Genomic DNA, 20,843 nt, shown 5'->3' on the forward strand with positions numbered 1-20,843 from the left:
TCAGCTTTTATTATTATTAATGTATTGTTCAGGTTCGCACTTTCAGATTGCAGTAATGTACCATGGACCCCCATTTTATGTATAATTCCCTGTTGCATAACTAGACTGGTTTCTAAGAATATTCTTTAGGCCTATTCTGATGTTTTTCCAGTCTGACTGTTAGGACTGTTAGGACTCATTAACTGACTCAATACTATAGTAAGATAAGCTTTCCACATCAATAGGAGACACCTTTCGTTTTTTGGTTATGACAAATTCAATGCCTATTCTAATTTGGTTTTTATTTCTTTTTTTTACTGCTTTAATTTTTGATGGACCAGATGTATTTTAAATAATGGAAATCCCAGGATTTGTTCTTGTCTTTTGTTTCCACATCTTGATCATTAATTTTTGCATTACATAGTCCAACTGATGCAAAAAAGAAAGGAAGGTATCTATATGTCCCTGATAATATGTATGTGATCTCTCTTTTGAGATGTTCTAGATGAGGAATTTAGGAACACCTATATGTAACCATTGAGATAAAATGTGTTTATCCCATTAGACGATGCCACTATGTGTGAGGACATCCATTCAGCTAGAATTCCCATGTCGCTATCTACCCTTGGATGGTGAAGGATATGCTCTCACACGGAAACCCAATTGAAGAGCCTAGAGACACTGTTTTGCCTATTGCCTTTGTTTTTGTATTTCCTTTGAGAATGACAGTGTATTTCAACGCAGAATTGTCCCATGGCGTGTGGCCACTCCTTTGAAGATTGCAGGCCACCTGTTTGCAGTCCCCTTGTTATACAATGAACTGTTTAAAGCATCGCACTTGCTTCATCAGAAGGCGTTCAACATCAGAAAAGAAGGAGGAGCTGGTTTTGCCACAGAACCAGAATTTCAGTGCAAAAGAGCGCCTGTCATGTGCTGGTTAACCTCTGACAGTGTGCAGTCCCTTGAGATTTCAGTGCAAAAGAGCGCCTGTCATGTGCTGGTTAACCTCTGACAGTGTGCAGTCCCTTGAGCCCCTTGGCCTAAGTTTTGGCCACGCACCCCCCTTTTTCCTTTGCTTCAACGGAAGTGCAGTGCACCGGAGGATCCATGAGTGGCAAAAGGCACTCCATTCTGGTGCCCATGAAAGAGCAGACTGAGCGTCCTCTGACACTGAATGATGAGTGTTGGAGTCTGAGAATGGTCCCGGGTCTGCACGAGATGATTTGTGCCCATGACCAATGAAGAGCACAATATCTGTAGTGTCTGCTGCAGAGGAGAGGTACGGTGCACTGCCTTGAGACATTGAGACTTTTTGAATGAGCTATGAGTGTCTGCCAGGAGGGCTCTCCAACAGATACTGAGCATTTTTTTCATGAGAGGCCTGAATCCAAAGGCCCATGCAATAACGGGAGCAGACTTGATGGACAATAGAAGCCTGCCAGAGAGGCTTTTTGAACGGAGGTTTCCGTGTGATTGTATAGACTAAGTGTTAGGAGAATGATTTTATTGTTCTGCTGGCATTATTTTAAAGTAGTATTCTGTTTAGTAAAAGCAGAATAAAGTCCATTTTCTGTGGAAGAGTATCCCCTTTTCACCTCAGAGCATTAATGAGGGTCACCACTGTTTCACTTGAACATATGATAAATTACAGAAATGCATAGGCAGACCTAGAATGTTACTAGATAATTTTAGGATTTACTTTTTGCTTAGGGTTGTTTAAAAAAGTATGATTTCATTTGTAAGAGCAGTCACTACTTTGTCTATATGTTCTTAACAACGTGTTTTCTAGTGTTTTTAAACATGACATTGTCTTTTATGGGTGGGATTGTTTTTGCTGCCCAATTCACATCTGTACCCACCTCCCAACCTATGTCTCTTCCTACTACTACTTCTTTGCATTCTTTCCATATTTTACCTGAACATGGACTAGTTAGGAGGTCAGAGTTTACAGATAATTCCTTTTGTATAGTTTCTGCATCAACACCAATTAGTAGTGAACATCACTAATTGTTGGGTGTGTGGTCTTATACCACATACTACAGATAGAGGTATTCCCTATTTGGTCCTGCCATATATGGCCTTTGTGCTACTACGTGTGTAAGGAGACCTGTCCCAAGAGAGTTGGTAAGTAATAGGATTAAGCTTCAGCAACATCTTGATGATTTGATGAATATAGACCTGAACTCACATTAGCGTGAGTGTAGGTTGTTGCCTATGTAAGGGCAAAAGGATGGTCTGTGGTACTGAAAATTCTGCATCCATGTTATTTAAATTGTCGAATCATGACGATTTTGGTAACATCAGACCGAAAATGACAAAAGTAAGGTGTGCATGTATTTTCGTCAAGTTTGAGTGGCGAGATCACCATTAAATCAGGGATTCCGTCCTGAACCCTCGGGTTCCATTTTGTGCAGCAGCCATTTTGTGGTTGCCCTCACATAGGCCAAAGACGATTCTGAAGGACACGTACACCTTTGCTGACTTCTCTGTGACCTGGGCAAGCTGACTCCACTGCCTGAAGCCAAACCTGTTCGGCCAGTTCCTTTCCCAGTGGCCGATCGAGATAGTATCAAGGCACAGCATGCCATAAACCTTTATTGCACACAACTATGTCTTATCTTACTCACACCTGTCTCTGCTCCTTTCTTTATGGCCTGTTTACGATGGGGTGTGCCCGGGTTTTATTATGGGTTTGTGCAGCTTGTGTAAGAAGGAATGTTGGGTTTTGCATGCTTGCAAAACCTAGGACTGCCCCTTACTTTTGTACTGAGTCATGTAACGCTAAAAACATATAAAAGGCCTCTGTCCTCTGTGTTCCTGAGACTACCTCATTCACTTGCTATGGCTTCTGGGTGACGTGGCCTCACTATGTTAAATTTAATAAAGATGTCTTTTCATATTACAGCTTCTGAGCCAAGTTCTTTGTCATATTAGTAAGTATTCCCTGAGAACGAAATTTTACAGTTCTTCAAAATGAGTTTGAAAGCAATAATGGATCCTGGAAAGCTATACATTTTCGAAAAGTAGACAAAATTCTGAATTAAGAAAGGGGTCATTTGTCTAAATCCATGAAGGTTTATTTATAGAAACTAACAGTTAAATATTGGAATAATTGAAAATTAGTTGAAAAAAACAGCCTTTTGTCTCAACGTTTTCACCTATAACTTCTTGTAATTTTGCCAGCTCTTTGAAAGCAATATACCGTTACATCCTTTTAACTTTCTTGGTTGTGGGGTTATATAGGACTAGTAGTTTCACCAAGAACCCGACGAACCCAGAGCCAAAAACTGAGCAGCAACTTTCAGTGGTATTTTATTATTTACTGGGTATAGAGCACTTATTCTTGGAAAATGTATACATGGAAAAATCGGTATGAAAGACACCTATGAATTTCTGAATTGGGTACAAATTATAGAGTTTAGAAACAGTATATATTTGTACATTTTCAAAATTGGGAATACTCATACTAGCATGAGAATTATTGGTCATTTTTCAAAAAGATTTTTTTTTACACAATGTCTTTCATTGGGAAGGGAGAAATACATGAAAACTCAATAGGTAATAACCGTTGATTTACAAATCAGAATTACCCTAAGTCTCCCAATAAAAACGGTACCTCACTTGTGTGGGTCGGCCTTGTGCCTGCAACAGGAAACGGCGCAAAATGCAACGTGGTCACACCTCAATTTTGCAGTTAAAAATTGACCCTTCTATGGCAAAGTGCCTAGCTGTAGTTTTTGCACCCTAGCTCTGCCGGCACCTAGGGAAACCTAGCAAAACTATACATTTTTGAAAACTAGACACCCAGGGAAATTCAGGATGGGGTGACTCGACTGCCTCCCACCAGGTTCTGTTACCCAGAATCCCTTGCAAACCTAAAAAAATTGGAAAAAAACTAATTTTCCTCACATTTCTGTGGTGGAAAGTTCTGGAATCTGCGTAGCTCTTTATATTTCCACCCACCCCGCGTTCCCCAAAGTCTTATGAGAAAAATGATACCTCACTTGCCTGGGTCTGCCTAGTGCCTTCGACAGGAAACGGTTAAAATTTAAATAGGTCAACAAAATATTTCAAATATATTGGCTAAACTTGGCAGTATCTAGAGTAAGTTCTCAAAGGGCCCTAATAATACATTCACAATTTTCAGGATAAGAGAGAGCAAGCAGGAGGAATATTTCTGCAAAAGATAAAGTGAAAATAGCAACTGTTCCAGAAGAACAGCATGCCCCAAGGTAACAAAACACTGCAAACAGAGCACGGAGGTAAATAGTTGTCGCACAGGAGATGGACTGCCTATCTAATGCAGCGTGCCTTCTGAATAAATGCTGATAAAAATCCTCTGCTAAAAAAAATAACACTACGTTTCAAGTCTGTGCCAGGACATAAAACCCATCGCTCTTCTGGGGCCACTCAGAAGTCGAGCAGTGCTTTATATGCTGTTAATAATATGATGTTGAACTAGCCTGTTAGGGTAGACACAAAAGTATGACAAAGTCCATCTCAAAAATCAAGTTAGTCAGGGTCATTACCATCACAGTTTCACATTTTCCTACTATGTAAACCCTGCCACATGCCCAAGAATATAAAATATCATTGTCATGCCTGAATTAACATTCTTATGGTGTGCATTACCGCACCATTTCTACTTAAAAGACATAGAAATCCATGATCTGTGAAGCACCAATTGCAATGCAGGTATCCACATTTCCATGGTATGTAAATTACCATTTTTGTTAGTGATGCCTGTTTCGGTGCAAATACCATTTTCAAAACTACCCACACAAACTCCTAATTATCTCAGCTCCCCTTTCCTTATCAACCTTCTGCTCTAATAGCTGCCGGCCTGCAATAGTTACCAAAGCGGTACGAAATGGGGTGGTGATGGACGAAGTATCTGAACCAATCAAACACTCACACCCAGTCAAAAGATCTGGGTTTAATCCATCACCGTTCTTTAGATCACTCTGCCACCCCAGTTCAGACATGGCCATATGCAAATCAGTCTGATCCTGTGCCTCATGGGAACAGTCCAGCCCGAACAGCCAAGCCATGCCTTCCCTGGACCGGAAACAAGCTTCCTAGGACCGGTTTCTGGCATTTCAGCCTTCTTCAGCCAGGCTTGCTTGAATCCAGTGGCAAAGTGAGCAAGGGACTCACGTCTGAGCATACCCTGCCAACTTATGGCGAACAAAGCGGTACAAAAGGGGGTGGTGATGGACGGGCTGAAGACGGCTGAAATGCCAGAAACCGGTCCTCGGAAACTTGTTTCCGGTCCAGGGAAGGCATGGCTTGGCAGTACGGGCTGGACTGTTCCCATGAGGCAGAGGGTCAGACTGATTTGCATATAGCCATGTCTGAACTGGGGTGGCAGAGTGGGCTAAAGAACGGTGATGGATTAAACCCAGATCTTTTGACTGGGTGTGAGTGTTTGATTGATTCAGATGCTCCGTCCATCACCACCCCCTTTTGTACCGCTTTCGACAGGAAACGGCGCAAAACGCAACGTGGTCGCACCTCAATTTTGCAGTCAATACTGGCCCTTTTTTGGCTAAGTGCCTACCTCAGCCTTCCTCCAGGTCTCCCGAAAAAAATGGTACCTCACTTGCCTGGGTCTGCCTAGTGCCTGCGACAGGAAACAGCGCAAAACGCAATGTGTTCGCACCGCAATTTCGCAGTGAAAACGGGCCCCTTTTGTTGGCAAAATGCCTACCTTTCGTTTTTGAACCCTAGCTCTGCCGGCACCTAGGCAAACCTATACATTTTTGAAAACTAGACACCCAGGGGAATTCAGGATGGGGTGACTCAACTGCTTCCCACCAGGTTCTGTTACCCCGAATCCCTTGCAAACCTAAACAATTGACAAAAAAACGCATTTTCCTCACATTTCTGTGGTGGCAAGTTCTGGAATCTGCGTGGATCAACAAATTTCCACCCACCCCGTGTTCCCCCAGGATTCCCCAAAAAAATGGTACCTCACTTGCCTGGGTCTGCCTACTGCCTGCGACAGCAAACAGCGCAAAACGCAATGTGTTCGCACCGCAATTTCGCAGTGAAAACGGGCCCCTTTTGTTGGCAAAATGCCTACCTTTCGTTTTAGAACCCTAGCTCTGCCGGCACCTAGGCAAACCTAGCAAACCTATACATTTTTTAAAACTAGACACCCAGGGGAATTCAGGATGGGGTGACTCAACTGCTTCCCACCAGGTTCTGTTACCCCGAATCCCTTGCAAACCTAAACAATTGACAAAAAAACGCATTTTCCTCACATTTCTGTGGTGGAAAGTTCTGGAATCTGCGTGGATCAACAAATTTCCACCCACCCCGTGTTCCCCCAGGATTCCCCAAAAAAATGGTACCTCACTTGCCTGTGTATGCCTAGTGCCTGCGACAGGAAACAGCGCAAAATGCAGCGTGTTGGCACCGCAATTTCGCTGTGAAAACAGGCCCTTTTTTGGCTAAGTGCCTACCTTTTGTTTTTGAACCCTAGCTCTGCCGGCACCTAGGGAAACTTAGCAAACCTATACATTTTTGAAAACTAGATACCCAGGGGAATTCAGGATGGGGTGACTCAACTGCTTCCCTCCAGGTTCTGTTACCCAGAATCCCTTGCAAACCTAAAAAATTGGGGAAATATATGCATTTTCCTCACATTTCTGTGGTGGAAAGTACTGGACTCTGCGTGGATCAACAAATTTCCACCCACCCAGCGTTCCCCCAGGTCTCCCGAGAAAAATGGTACCTCACTTGCCTGGGTCTGCCCAGTGCCTGCGACAGAAAACAGCGCAAAACGCAACGTGGTCGCACCGAAATTTCGCAGTGAAAACGGGCCCTTTTTTGTCAAAGTGCCGACCTTTCGTTTTTTTAACCCTAGCTCTGCCGGCACCTAGGGGAACCTAGCAAACCTATAAATTTTTGAAAACTAGACACCCAGAGGAATTCAGGATGGGGTGACTCAACTGCCTCCCACCAGGTTCTGTTACCCAGAATCCCTTGCAAAGCCAAAGAATTGTCAACAAAAACGCATTTTCCTCACATTTCTGTGGTGGAAAGTTCTGGAATCTGCGTGGATCAACAAATTTCCACCTACCCCGTGTTCCCCCACGTCTCCCGAAAAAAATGGTACCTCACTTGCCTGGGTCTGCCTAGTGCCTGCAACAGGAAACAGCGCAAAACGCAACGTGTTCGCACCGCAATTTCGCAGTGAAAACGGGCCCTTTTTTGGCAAAGTGCCTACCTTTCGTTTCTGAACCCTAGCTCTGCCGGCACCTAGGGAAATGTAGCCAACCTATACATTTTTGAAAACTAGACACCCAGGGGAATTCAGGATGGGGTGACTCAACTGCCTCCCACCAGGTTCTGTTACCCAGAATCCCTTGCAAAGCTAAAAAATTGACCATAAAAATGCATTTTCCTCATATTTCTGTGGTGGAAAGTTCTGGAATCTGCGTGGATCAACAAATTTCTACCCACCCAGCGTTCCCCCAGGTCTTCCGAAAAAAATGGTACCTCACTTGCATGGGTAGGCATAGTGGCTGCAACAGGAAAAGGCCCAAATCGTATGGTGGAGTCTTTAAAATAACCTACTGTAAAACTACCTTCTTTTTTGGGTGGGCACCTGAGTTTTTTGCCCGGGGCTTGGCGGCAAACTTGTGAAACTATCAAACCCAAACAGTTCTGAAAACGAGACACCCGGGGGAGTCCAGGGAGGTATGGCATCCGTGGGTCCCCCAATGATTTCCTACCCAGAATTCCTTGCAAACCTTAAAATTAGGTAAAAAATTCACTTTTCCAAACTTTTTTGCGTGGGATCTCCGTGCCGGCACAAATGTCCTACCACCCAGCGTTCCCCTTGTTCTCCCGAGTAAAATGATACCTCACTTGTGTGGGTGGGCCAAAGCAGAACAGGCCCCAAAAATTTTTTTAAGAAATTGTAGCATTCAAGATTGACAAATTAAGCACAGAGAATTCTACTGTTTTGGGTCATCCTAGTCACAGGCCTTTGGCCCACCCCCACAAGTGAGGTATCATTTTACTCGGGAGATCAAGGGGAATGCTGGGTGGTAGAACAGTTGTGCCGGCACGGAGATCCCACGCAAAAATGTATGGAAAAGTATTTTTTGTAACCTAAATTTAAGGTTTGCAGGGATTTCTGGGTAGGAACACATTGGGTGACCCACGCATGCCATACCTCCCTGGACTCCCCCGGGTGTCTAGTTTTCAGAACTGTTTTGGTTTGGTAGTTTCCAAAGATGCCCGCCGAGCCCTGGGACAAAAGCTCAGGTTACCCCCACCCAAAAATAAGGTAGTTTTGCTAAAGGTCATTTTTAAATCTCCACTGTACGATTTGGGCCTTTTCCTGTTGCCGTCACTATGCCTACCCATGCAAGTGAGGTACCATTTTTATCGGGATACCTGGGGGAACGCTGGGTGGGAGGAAGTTTGTGTGAGCCCAGTGATGCCACGCTTTCCCACACAAAAATGTGTGAAAAAACTGATTTTTTCAGCTAAAATTGAGGTTTGCAAGGGATTCTGGGTAAAGGGTCACCTGAGCTTTTGTCCCGGGGCTCGGCGGGCATCTTTGGAAACTACCAAACTAAAACAGTTCTGAAAACTAGACACCTGGGGGAGTCCAGGGAGGTATGGCATGCGTGGGTCCACCAATGTTTTCCTACCCAGAAATCCCTGCAAACCTTAAATTTAGGTTAATAAAACCACTTTTCCATACATTTTTGCGTGGGATCTCCGTGCTGGCACAAATGTCCTACCACCCAGCGTTCCCCTTGATCTCCCGAGTAAAATGATACCTCACGTGTGTGGGTGGGCCAAAGGCCTGTGACTAGGATGACCCCAAAACAGTAGAATTCTCTGTGCTTCATTTGTCAATCCTGAATGCTACTATTTCTTAAAAATAAATGTTTGGCCTGTTCTGCTTTGGCCCAGGGGTCAATGATGGTTCAGTATATACCATTGTATTAGCAAGTGATTTCACAAAAAATTAAATACACTGTTAATAATGCAAAGGACAATAAACTGAACCATTGACTCACAGCTCGTGAGCTGCAAAGCCACGACAAGGCACCAACCGCTTTACAGGCCATTCATACACCTTTCATACATGTGACACATACAAAACATTCACACCGCCAGCCGCGGACCCATCACATTACTACACTTCCACCAACAGACAACGCCAATAAAGGGCCCATCACTTTCACACGACCACATTCCTGACACAGCAACTACACAAACTCATGGATTACATGGAGTGGCACTCAACTAGCACTGTGTGTAGTAACCAGCATTAAGTCACTTCCCACACACCGCCAGCCAAGCACCAGTCCACGCACACCACCAGCCAAGCACAAGACCACACACACCGCCAGTCAAGCACTAGACCACGCACACCGCCAGCCAAGTACCAGTCCACACACACACCTCCAGGAAAGCACCAGTCCACAGACACCGCCAGCCATGCACCAGTCCAGGCACACCACCAGCCAAGCACCAATCCAAACACAACACCAGGCAAGCGCAAGAGCACGCACACCGTCAACCAAACACCAGACCACGCACACCGCCAGGCAAGCACCAGTCCACACAAACCGCCAGGACAGCACCACTCCACACACACAGCCAGCCAAGCACCAGTCCAGGCACACCACCAGCCAAGCACCAATCCAAACACACCAACAGGCAAGCGCAAGACCATGCACACCGCCAACCAAACACCAGACCACACACACCACCAGCCAAACACCAGTCCACACAAACCACCAGGCAAGCGCCACTCCACACACACCGCCAGCCAAGCTCCAGCCCAGGCACACCACCAGCCAAGCACCAATCCCAACACACCACCAGGCAAGCGCAAGACCACGCACACCGCCAACCAAACACCAGACCACAGACACCGCCAGACAAGCACCAGTCCACAGACACCGCCAGCCAAGCGCCAAACCATGCACACCATCAGACAATGGACACTACACGCAAACCAACATCATACTTTATTTTTTTTCAAAACAAATGAAAAACAAAAACAAATTGCAAATTGATACAAATCTACTAACACAACAACTAAATCTGAATACCCTACACAAATGCCAACTTTGAAACTGAACAATAAGTTTTAAAGAATAGAGACCAGCCAGTTCACTTTACCACTCATGGATGCTCCCAAAAATTATTTTGCGTGTGGTACATTCTAAAACAAGCAGGTACACACAGCCCAGGGTTTGAAGGACAGTCGGGGCAGTACATACGAACCTCCTTCCGCAAACCTCTTCGCCAACAGACTCTACATCTCCGACTGGGAAAGGCTTTTGAGGTTGTAGGAGGAATTTGATCAGGAAAGTGGCGATCTTTCAATCGGGCAACATCCTCCACCACTCCAACTCTAGGAACACTTGCCTGTTCCCCTAAAACAAGGCTGCCTATTACAGACTCCTGAAACTTTACAAAAGTCATCTTTGACTGGGGACAAGAATTCTGGAACACAACAAAAGCATTAAAGGTTGCCAAGTGGAAAAGATAGATAGCCAACTTCTTGTACCAAATGTAAGCCTTACGAAGAGCAGCATACGGATCTACTCTGTCAACACCACCCATGTGCCTATTATAGTCTAAAATGCACACAGGTTTGCGCTCTTCTGCAACCTGACCCCAAATAGTCACCGGTTCAGTGCTTTCATCATGTATGGAAGTCAACATGGAGACATCTCTCCTGTCTGAAAACTTCACAGCTAGAAGCTCCTCACAACGCAATGCACTGTGCTGTCCCCGAGAAAGCTTTTGACAAACAAGTTCTTTTGGGAAACCTTTACGGTTTGAGCGGGTTGTGCCACAAACAACAGTGTCCACTTTGGCCAATTCCCTGAACAACCGCACACCAGTGTAGAAATTATCTACATATAAATGATTGCCTTTGTTAAAAAATCCACGACCAAGTTCCCACACAATTTTCTCAGTCACTCCAAAAGTCGACGGACAACCAGGGGGGGTAATCCTAGATTCCTTACCGGTGGACACCCTGAAATTAGAGACATATCCAGTCAGACTGTCACACAGCATATAAAGCTTAATTCCATAGCGTGCCCTCTTACTAGGAATGCATTGCCGAAATACCAAGCGGGCCTTGAACAACAGCAAAGACTCATCCACTGCAATTTCTTTCCAAGGATAAAAGATCTCAGGAAATGGATCAACGAAATGATCAATGACAGGCCGAATCTTGAAAAGACGGTCACAATCAGGGTGATCTCGTGCCAAAGCAGAACTATTGTCAACAAAATGCATCATCCGAAGCAGAAGCAAATACCTATCACGACTCATGACTGCCGTAAATATAGCTGTTGCCATCAAGGGACTAGTAGACCAATATAAAGCCATTGATGGTTTCCTAAGCAAGCCCATCAAAAAAGTTAAACCCAAAAACTTTTTCATCTCCTCCAAATTTGTGGGAGTCCACTGGGTAGCTCTAGCGTGGGGCTTAAGGCTGGCACAGTTCACCCTCAAGAAACTTTCTGCATACAAATTAGTCTGCTCTACAATCTCTGCCAAAAACACATCATCCATAAACAACTTGAAAAAATCAATTGGCAAAAAGTTTTCAGTGTTCACCCTACACCCTGGAACACCAGTAAATTCAGGCAATGCCGGCTGCACCATGCCTGGTGCAACCCAGAGGTCAGAACTTTCAACGTCAAGTCTTGCAGCCACAGGCTGCCGCCCAGCTGCCTCTTGTCTCACTACACCAACTGGAAGTCTAGCAGCCCCAGGCTGCAGCCCAGATGCCTCTTGCCGCACTATTGGCACAGCAATGTCCTCCGCAACCACAGGCACTTCATCCACACCAAAAGTAGCTTCATCAGCACTCAGAGTATCTTCATCATCAGATGAAGCCATGTGTAGAGAAAACTCACTACCTGAATCTTTACCTCCGACCTCTGGCTCAGAATCAGAGTCAGTCTCTGGACCATGGTCAGAGGAAGAATCAAAAAGCATTCCAACAACTTGCTGAGCAGTAATCCGGCGGCTAGCCATTATCCTTACAAATAAAGGAGTCTGCACAAACAACTCAACAACCCCAACACTGTGCAAAGTAAGTAAAAAAATGTAAGCCTTTATCAAAAATATCTATATATTGAAAAAATATACAATTCACTTACAAGAGACAACTACACTCACCAGCACTTACTCTGCAAAGACACAGCAAATAGGCAACGATATCCCACTAGAAAGAAGAAAAAAAAACTTACATCTACAGAAGTACACAGCAAGAACAAATTACAATCACAAAAAAGAGAAACCAAACATAATCGTATTATTACACACTTTGCAAAAAAAAATTACATTACATTTGAACGCTCCTCCTCTGCCTGTTTGGTGACGGTCCCCAGAGTTCAGAGGATATTGATGGGTGGGCGGTCGTTTAGCTTCGCGGCCGCCAGACTTTGGAATTCTCTCCCGCTCTTGCTAAGGAGTCAGGTTGAATTCCCAGCTTTTAAAAAAGGGCTCAAAACCCATCTGTTCCCAAGAGCAGTCTGAGCTCTGCATCGGTGGTTCGGCTTGTTGTGTCAAAGCGCCAGGATACCCTCCGGGTGACAGTATAGCGCTATATAAGTATGCAAATACATACATACATACAAAAAAGGACTCTTACCAAACACATGCAACTACACAAACAGCAGAACAGCAGAACCACCAGTAACGGAACCGCACACTGCAACAATCTAAAGAGAAAATAAAACAATACACATTAGAAGAAACAAAAACAACACACATTACAACAGGCTATATTTCACAGGGTATGTCACAAATGGGGTGTCTGTCCCCATGGGGGGCATAATATAAATCTTTATAAATGTGGGCCCCCTGGAAGCAACCCTACAGAGGGCAGAGAGACCAAATTGAGACACTAATCTGCCCCCAGAGGGGGCAGAACATATTTTTGAAAACAAATGGGCCCAAGGAAGCAACCCTTGGCCAAGGGGTCGCTTCCTATAAAAAAAAAATCCCTGGTGTCTAGTGGGCTTTTCTACCCCCCTCCCTGGGTCCAGAAACGGTAAAAAAAAACAGCCAATCTGCCCCAGGGGAGGGGGGGGCAGAACAGTCTAAAATATTTACATTGCCCCCTGGAAGCAACCCTTGCCCAAGGGGTCGCTTCCTTTATAAAAAAAATAACAAATCCCTGGTGTCTAGTGGGCTTTAGCCCCCTGGAAGCGACCCTTGCCCAAGGGGTCACTTCCTTTATAAAAAAAGAACAATCCCTGGTGTCTAGTGGGCTTTTCCACCCCTCTTGGTCCAGATTAGGGCGACAAAAAGGCCGATCTGCCCCCAGGGGGGGCAGAAAAGTCTAACAAAAATTGTGGGCCCATAGGAAGCGACCCTTACCCAAGGGGTCGCTTCCTTTATAAATGAAATAACGATCCCTGGTATCTAGTGGGCTTTTCTGCCCCCCCCCTGGGTGCAGACCGGCCAAAAAAAACAGCTGATCTGCCCCAGGGGGGGCAGAAAAGTCTAAAAAAAATTGTGGGCCCCTAGGAAATGACCCTTACCCAAGGGATCGCTTCCTTTATACATAAAACAACAATCCCTGGTATCTAGTGGGCTTTTCTGCCCCCCCCCCAGGGGGCGCAGAAAAGTCTGTAAATTGAATTGCCCCCAAAGGAAGCGACCCTTGCCCAAGGGGTCGCTTCCTGCACACAAAATCAAGTCCAAAAAACAATCCCTGGTGTCTAGTGGGGCATTCCTGGTGCACGATCGCGAAGCTGTGCGCGATCGTGCACCAGGAATGCCCTGCATTGGGGCATCAGGGGAGAGGAAACACTGTTTCCTCCCCCCTGATGCCTCAAGGCACCGAGAAACGGGCCCCCCACCCCACCGGAGCACCAAAAACTCTCATCACCAGGAAGTGTGGGGGTCCAGGGGGTGGCAGCGGAAAGTCTTCCGCTGCCACCCCAGCTGAAAGCCTCATGATCGATGCCCCAGGGGGGGAGCGCCAGCGCTCCCCCCGAGGGCTGTGCCAATGACGGAGCGGCTCCGTCATCAGCACAGCCCAACCGACGATGACGACGGAACCGCTCCGTCATCAGCGTCGAAGGGGTTAATATTATTAGTTAGATTATTGTGGGCATAAATCTAAGTTCAACCAACTTGAGTGGCTGTCTTTGATTAATGACTTTAAAGTAATCCCCCACGGGAGACATGGGCCACCTTCTCAGTATTATGTGATCACAAGCTTTTCCAACTCGGTCACTTGGTCAAATTTAGGCAGAGACATAGGGGATCTTACATATTAGTTTAAGCTTATAAATATAAAATGCCTCTATCGGGATCAATTGTAGTAAGTGTTCTTGTAAGTGATCTAAATAAATTTGCCTTTTAATTAATTACTTTTTTATAATATTAATGTTACCAACTTGAACAACCCAAATCTTTTAAAGTTATTCAGATTTGTTGATGAACTGTTAGACTCTAAGGCCCTAATTTACAAGATATGATGTATCACTGGCCTGCGTCACTGATGCGTCATAATGGCTTGATGAAGTCATTTTTAAATGCCTTAGATGCACCATATTTACAGTATGATGCACCATAGCTTAAGGATAAGGCAGCATAACACTGGCGCCTATGTGATGTCATAGCAAAAACTGACCAGCGGCAGCAAAACCGATATAAGGCTGTTTAGATGCATGCTAAGTGACTCTAACTACCCTAAAGTCACTTTTCATTGTGTCACGCATCTAAAAACATTTTGAAAAATGACGCTGTGGGAAAAAACATTGCCACACTTCAGAGAAGGCAGTCATGGAGCGAGGAGAACAGAACAGCAGCCAGGAAAACAACCCCAGCATGATCTAGGAAATCCTGGCAGACTCCCAGGGAAAGAGGAAGTGCAACTACAGTGATGAGGAAAATAACATCTTGATCACTGAGGTGACAGAGCATCAGCTGTTTGTCACCTAAAAATTGGCATTAGGAAATAAAGAGGCAGTCCATAGTGGCCCTGATTAATAGTGTGGGACAAGTCAAAAGGACAGTCACGGACTGTAAGAAATTCTAAGCAGGAAGAAGGAGAAACTGGCCAACAACCTGAATGCAACCTTGCAGACCAGAGGTGGAAGCCTATCAAACCAGGAGAAGCTGGATGCCTTGAGGGGTGGGTGGTAGCTGTCATCCTGGAGGAATTGGTGACAGGAGTCCCGGGACAAGGCAGTGCAGACTACAAGGAACAACAAGACTTACAAGGTAAGTCTCAACAAGGGGTAATGTGGAAAAAATGTCATGTTGTGCAGTGCAGCTAGCTAAGACTGAGTGCTCCACTATGCTGTGTGCAGGGCAAAGGGCAGGAACTGGGTCATATACCATTACATTTCACATAAGTGTGGGTTGCACTGCCAAGTCACATGTGGCACAGCTTGGTCACACTCCCTGACGTTTATAATGTTGTTTATTATGTTTACATGTTGTTGGTGTTATAGGTACATGAGAGTCAATTTATCACAGAGGCACCATCAGTGTGTGACAGTAATTTGAGTGCCTGGACCAAAATCAGGGTTGGCAGAAGAGGTATTTACACGTACAACTGAGGGGGCATGAGTAAAAGGTTGTCTGAAATTCTGAAGAGGACCTACTCTTCAATAATGGAATGGCCTGAGTGTCAGTGTTAGCTATCCACCTAGTGTGACTGCGTCCATCCCCTCAGAGGTGCTAAACAATGCCATCTGTCCACAAAAAGTATAGACAAATAGGAAGCACATGGCAAGTACATGCCCTCACACATTCCTGCAGTGTGGAAAGGCTAGAAGCAGTGTAGAGTTATGCTGGATATTTGTGAAAAACTGATCCCTTGGCCACATGAAAGCACAATGTGCATGCAAGACAGTACAACAAGTCCTGGTGCTGTGGTGTTCTGTGTGAAAGGCAGACTGCAGGATCATCACTAATTTATGAGCAAACCCATATTCACTTCACATGAGCTGTGGATGGGTTGAGTACTGGTCACAGGGAATGCAGGCACCCTGGGGACAAGGTGCAATGTGCACAGTAGTGATATAAATATGACAAACCACTATCAGTATAGACATCATGAAATAGAAAGCTAATCACCAAGGCAGAGCTCGACTGCACCTCATATCACACATCCAGGAATGGCAGGGCCAGTGAGCTATGTAAATGTTGTGACATGTGTCATGTCATGACAGGTCAGCGCTGTCACACAGTGGTTCTGTAAACAATGCAGAGATACTGCCATCTGAAAGTGAGCTATGTAACTGTTGCGACATGTGTCATGACATGACAGGTCAGCCCTGTCACACAGTGGTTCTGTGAACAAATCAGAGATACTGCCATATGAAAGGCAATTACACTGCAAATTGTCCTCTGAATCTATGAGGAACAGATGTCCTAAGCTGTAATGTTGACCTGACAGGTAATGAGCAGGAAGCCAGAATGTAAACTAGATTACTCATGTCACCATCTAATATAGATCAACAACAACGTATATCTATTTCATTGCAGGGTATGTACCAACTACTCTTGATCCACTGGTTGTCCCAGGTGAGGATCCTGCTGATGATGACAGCCTGCCAACCCTCAACCAAGACACCCTCCAGGAAATCCTATACTCCATTCGATCAGCATCTCCGGTCACAAGAAGGGTCGACAGCTTAGCACCATCTCCAGAGTTTCCACCTATCACCCAACAAACACCACCAGTCAGCCCACCCCAGCCCTGGATTCCGAGGTCCCGCAAATTGAATTCCAATATTTTGCAGTAGGAGTCAGATATGAGCTGGTAAATGCAGTGCAGGTTTGGATAGATAACATTGTGGGCACCCTAAAGTGAGTCTGAACGTGACTCAATCCCAATAAGGACAACTCGGGGGCCATAAGAGGCACTTAACCTCTGCTCCATGGCTTGGAACAGTCCCTGGCTGACAACACTGGTGTCATGAGGGAGGGGCATGAACAACTGCCCTGCCAAGGTGGCACCAGTGAGGTTTCCAACCAGCTGGGGGTGATCCCCAGCATTGTGGAGTCCATCGACATACATAGCGACAATTGGTACCTTACACCACAACATTTTCAGTGTGCTTGCAAACCAGCAGGCCATTCTTAGTGCTGTACTGCCTTGCTTGTTGGCACAGAGAAATGCTGTGTGGACAGGGGATGTACATCTTCAGCCCCTGGTGTGTGTGTGCCTCCGTCACCACTGCAACAACTCCACACTCACGGCAGACACCACACACATCAGAGGACGAAGATGTGGATTTTCCCTCTTTCCAATGAAAAACTGTCTGGTAGCATTTCTCTGTTCCACATGGTCAGTTTCCCAATTTGCCTATGCTTATGGGCATGCCAGTGTCCTTCTCAACTGATACTGTTCTCCCTCTACCTTCCCACCTGTTGATCTCATCTATTTGCATAGTGTCTATGTGGGCTGTCTATGAGGGCTATCTCCCTAATGGCAATTTGGTCCTCCTCTTCACTGGAACACTCCTCTACTCCACATTTCCTATGACATATATCAGCCATTGACTTTGTCTGAACATCCAATGGTTCACAAACTATGTTGGGGTTGTTGCCCCAAGGGGTGGCACTTGCTCCTTGGCTCACTTGCCAATAAAACCACTTACCAGAACAAGCAAGTTTTATCTCTGGTCTTGATTGGACTAAGTACATTTGGTAGATGTGCTGACATTAAAGACACTATCTAACATCTAAAGGAAATTGTGTTTGATTGTCCCAGGGGCAAATCTGCACTGTCCATGTGGAATAGTTAATGTAGTTCCTATGTGCATCTAAACAAGCAAGTACTTACCCAAAGTCACATGCATGAAGTGCCACAATTAGCAATCAGGCAATGGTAGGACTAAAAGTCTTTTCTGCCAAGGTGGGGATACTTCCATGCATGCTAGCCAGCAAACAACAGTGATGTGACAACAAAATGGTGATAGAGAGAGTGTGTAATTGGCTGCCATGGGGGTAGCACCAAACACGTCCTAGATTAGTCAAAATGGTTTGACTTTATCACCCATACAAAACATGCAGCATCATGCACACACGCAGTACAACAGTGGGTTAATACCTGTTTTGGGCTGTGTGTACATTCTCAGCAGGAGTACCAATTACAGTGCACTATCACGTTAAAAGACCCCTTCAGTGTCTCCATTGCAAACTTTACATGATCTACTGCTTAGGTATTTCACCTAGTAACACATGTTTTCAAACAGTGGCAGGAAATAATACAGCATGTTCAGATACGACAACTGCTGCACAGTTAAGAAGTAAGCAGTTGTGAAAGTGCAAAAGATAATTTAACGTACACACCATAAATACATTAACATCTAATAATCTATGGCCTACACTATTCCTATCTAAAATATGCGTACACTAACCTAAACTAACTTACTTACACTATCCTAAATGAAAACTAACCTTACATACCTAACCTTAGCTTATCCTACCCTACACAAATACCACAACAGACAGATTAAACATAACCCCCTAAATACACATGTGCACATGAGACAAACATGAGCTACACCTATTCACAAACTACCTAAACATTCAGACCTAAACCGCTATTTATATATATATTTTTTTTTAGAATGTTTACATTTTTATGTCTCTTATTTTTTTAGCACAAATTAAACATTAACCCCATCCACTTAACAACTAACCTACCTATAAAACCATCTAAAAACCGATACATTTCAAAAGCTATAAAAACACTAAAAGTAACCTAACCTATCACTATCTTAAAACCTATCCATACCAAACAATAACAACAAGCAATATGATATGTGGGGGCCAGAACGTTTCGAGAGAGGGTGTAAAGTTGCTTGTTGATACGGTCCACAGTCTGTTGTAAGCTGTACACCATTTGCAGAAGGGGTTACCACCTGCAATTGTTCCAGCTTCAAATTTGTCTAGCATCAGCAACTGCCTCTCAAGCTCAGTGGGCCGATGAGAAGTATTGTCAACCACCTGTGGTGCCACTGCTGGTGGAGCTGTGGGGGTCCAGGAACTAGAGCAGGATGACAACTATGGGGATCTTTCACTTGTGACTGTTGCTTGCTCAATCCATTGCTTTATGTCCCTGAAGTGGTGACTTCCAGGTCTCTGCTGTTTTTGATGTTTTTAATGTGTTCCCCATGTGCCTGAATGCATTAGCAATGTGCCGTATGCATCTGTACCTCTCTAGGCCGCTCCAATATGAGTTTCCCTAACCAGGGGCCATGTTGTCTGTTGGAGAGGAAAGCTACATCTATCAGACCAGGCTGAATTGTCCAAATTGCCAGCAGCTCAAGTGGCATGGCCATGCCAAAAATGACATATATGGAATTAGTCATAACCAATCGTCGTGAAAAGCAAGTACTTTCCCTAAAATTACAATGCTAAAGTACTCAGGCCTTGACTTTGTAGGTGCGGAAAACAGCAGTGTCTGGTCTCATAAACATATACCTGTGTGCATATGAATGCAGATTCTGAACAATGATGTTGTGAACACATGGAACGGTACACATGGTCCATGTAGGTACTCCCTGGGGACTGCCATGCAACATGCAAGAGGTAAAATCTATGACCAATCACCTATGTTTAATGAGTGATTTGTAGCAAGGACACATATTGTTTCTTAGTCATTCTTACTGTTATGGCACATACACAAGGCCACACACATAGCAGCATAGATTGACTCTGTGCCAGGTAGTTGAAACATAGACTAGTTGCTAGTTACCTCAGATTCAACAGGCCTATTGGACACTTTTCCAAGAATAATACATAGACATAACTGCAACACTTTAACATGGATCACGTATTGATAATAAATCAAGAGAATGTGGTCCTTTACGTACCCAATAGTCTGTCCAAACATTTCTGTACGGATTCTTACCTAGATGCATATCAACTTATACTTACTCCATGTGACGAGTGTGATGCTGTTGATGTCCGATATTTGAGTATAGTGTGCTTTATCTTGCAGGTAATTCCCCAAAAATGTTCAATGGTGAAAAAGCCTGGGAATACAGTATGGGTAATGTTAGACCTGGTATCATTGGCGTGAGCATCCCTTCCATTTTGACGGATTGCCTCCTCTGTTATGACATTTTTTTGCTGGTTTTATGCTTTGGGCACTGTACCACTGTTAATCAGTGCCACAGTGCAAGCACTCCCTATGTTAAATTAATGTACTAATTAGTGATTTCATGATTGGGTTATTTGATTTACCTGTAAGCCCCTAGTAGAGTGCCCCATGTGTGCCCAAGGCTTGTGAATCAAATGCTGCTGGTGGGCTTGCAGCACTGGTTGTGCCACCCACAGAAGCAGCTTGTAAAGTATGTCTCAGGCCTGTCATTGCAAGGCCTATGTGCAGTCTAGCACTGCCATGTCGACTTGGCAAGTGCACCCACTTGTCAGTCCATAAACCTTCCCTTGGCTGCATGTTAGGCACCCCTATGGTAGGCCCAAAGGCAGGGTGCATTGTAAGTATAAGGTAGGACATGCTCTGGTGTGTGTAGCATGTCCTAGTAGTGAATTACAGCCATTTTCGTTTTTCACTATTGAAGGCTACCTGTTCTCCATAGGCTGGAATAGGCAGTTAGATTATTACATTCTTATAATCCTAACTGACTCAGGGAACATGGTAGAAATTCGAATTTAGTATGCTTGAACTCAGAATGATAAAATATATCTTTTAGTAAAGTTGGATTTAATATTCTGTGTTTGAAAATACCACTTTTAGAAAGTAGGTATTTTCTTGCCTAACTGTCCAGGCCGGCTCTGCTAGGTTGTGTATTCCTTGTCTGGGTTTGTGAGTGACAGGGCTGGGGGATTCCAGGAGACAGGCTGGGGCAGCC

Source organism: Lissotriton helveticus, chromosome 2_1 (genome assembly GCF_964261635.1).
Source record: "Lissotriton helveticus chromosome 2_1, aLisHel1.1, whole genome shotgun sequence".
Classification (NCBI taxonomy): Eukaryota; Metazoa; Chordata; class Amphibia; order Caudata; family Salamandridae; genus Lissotriton; species Lissotriton helveticus.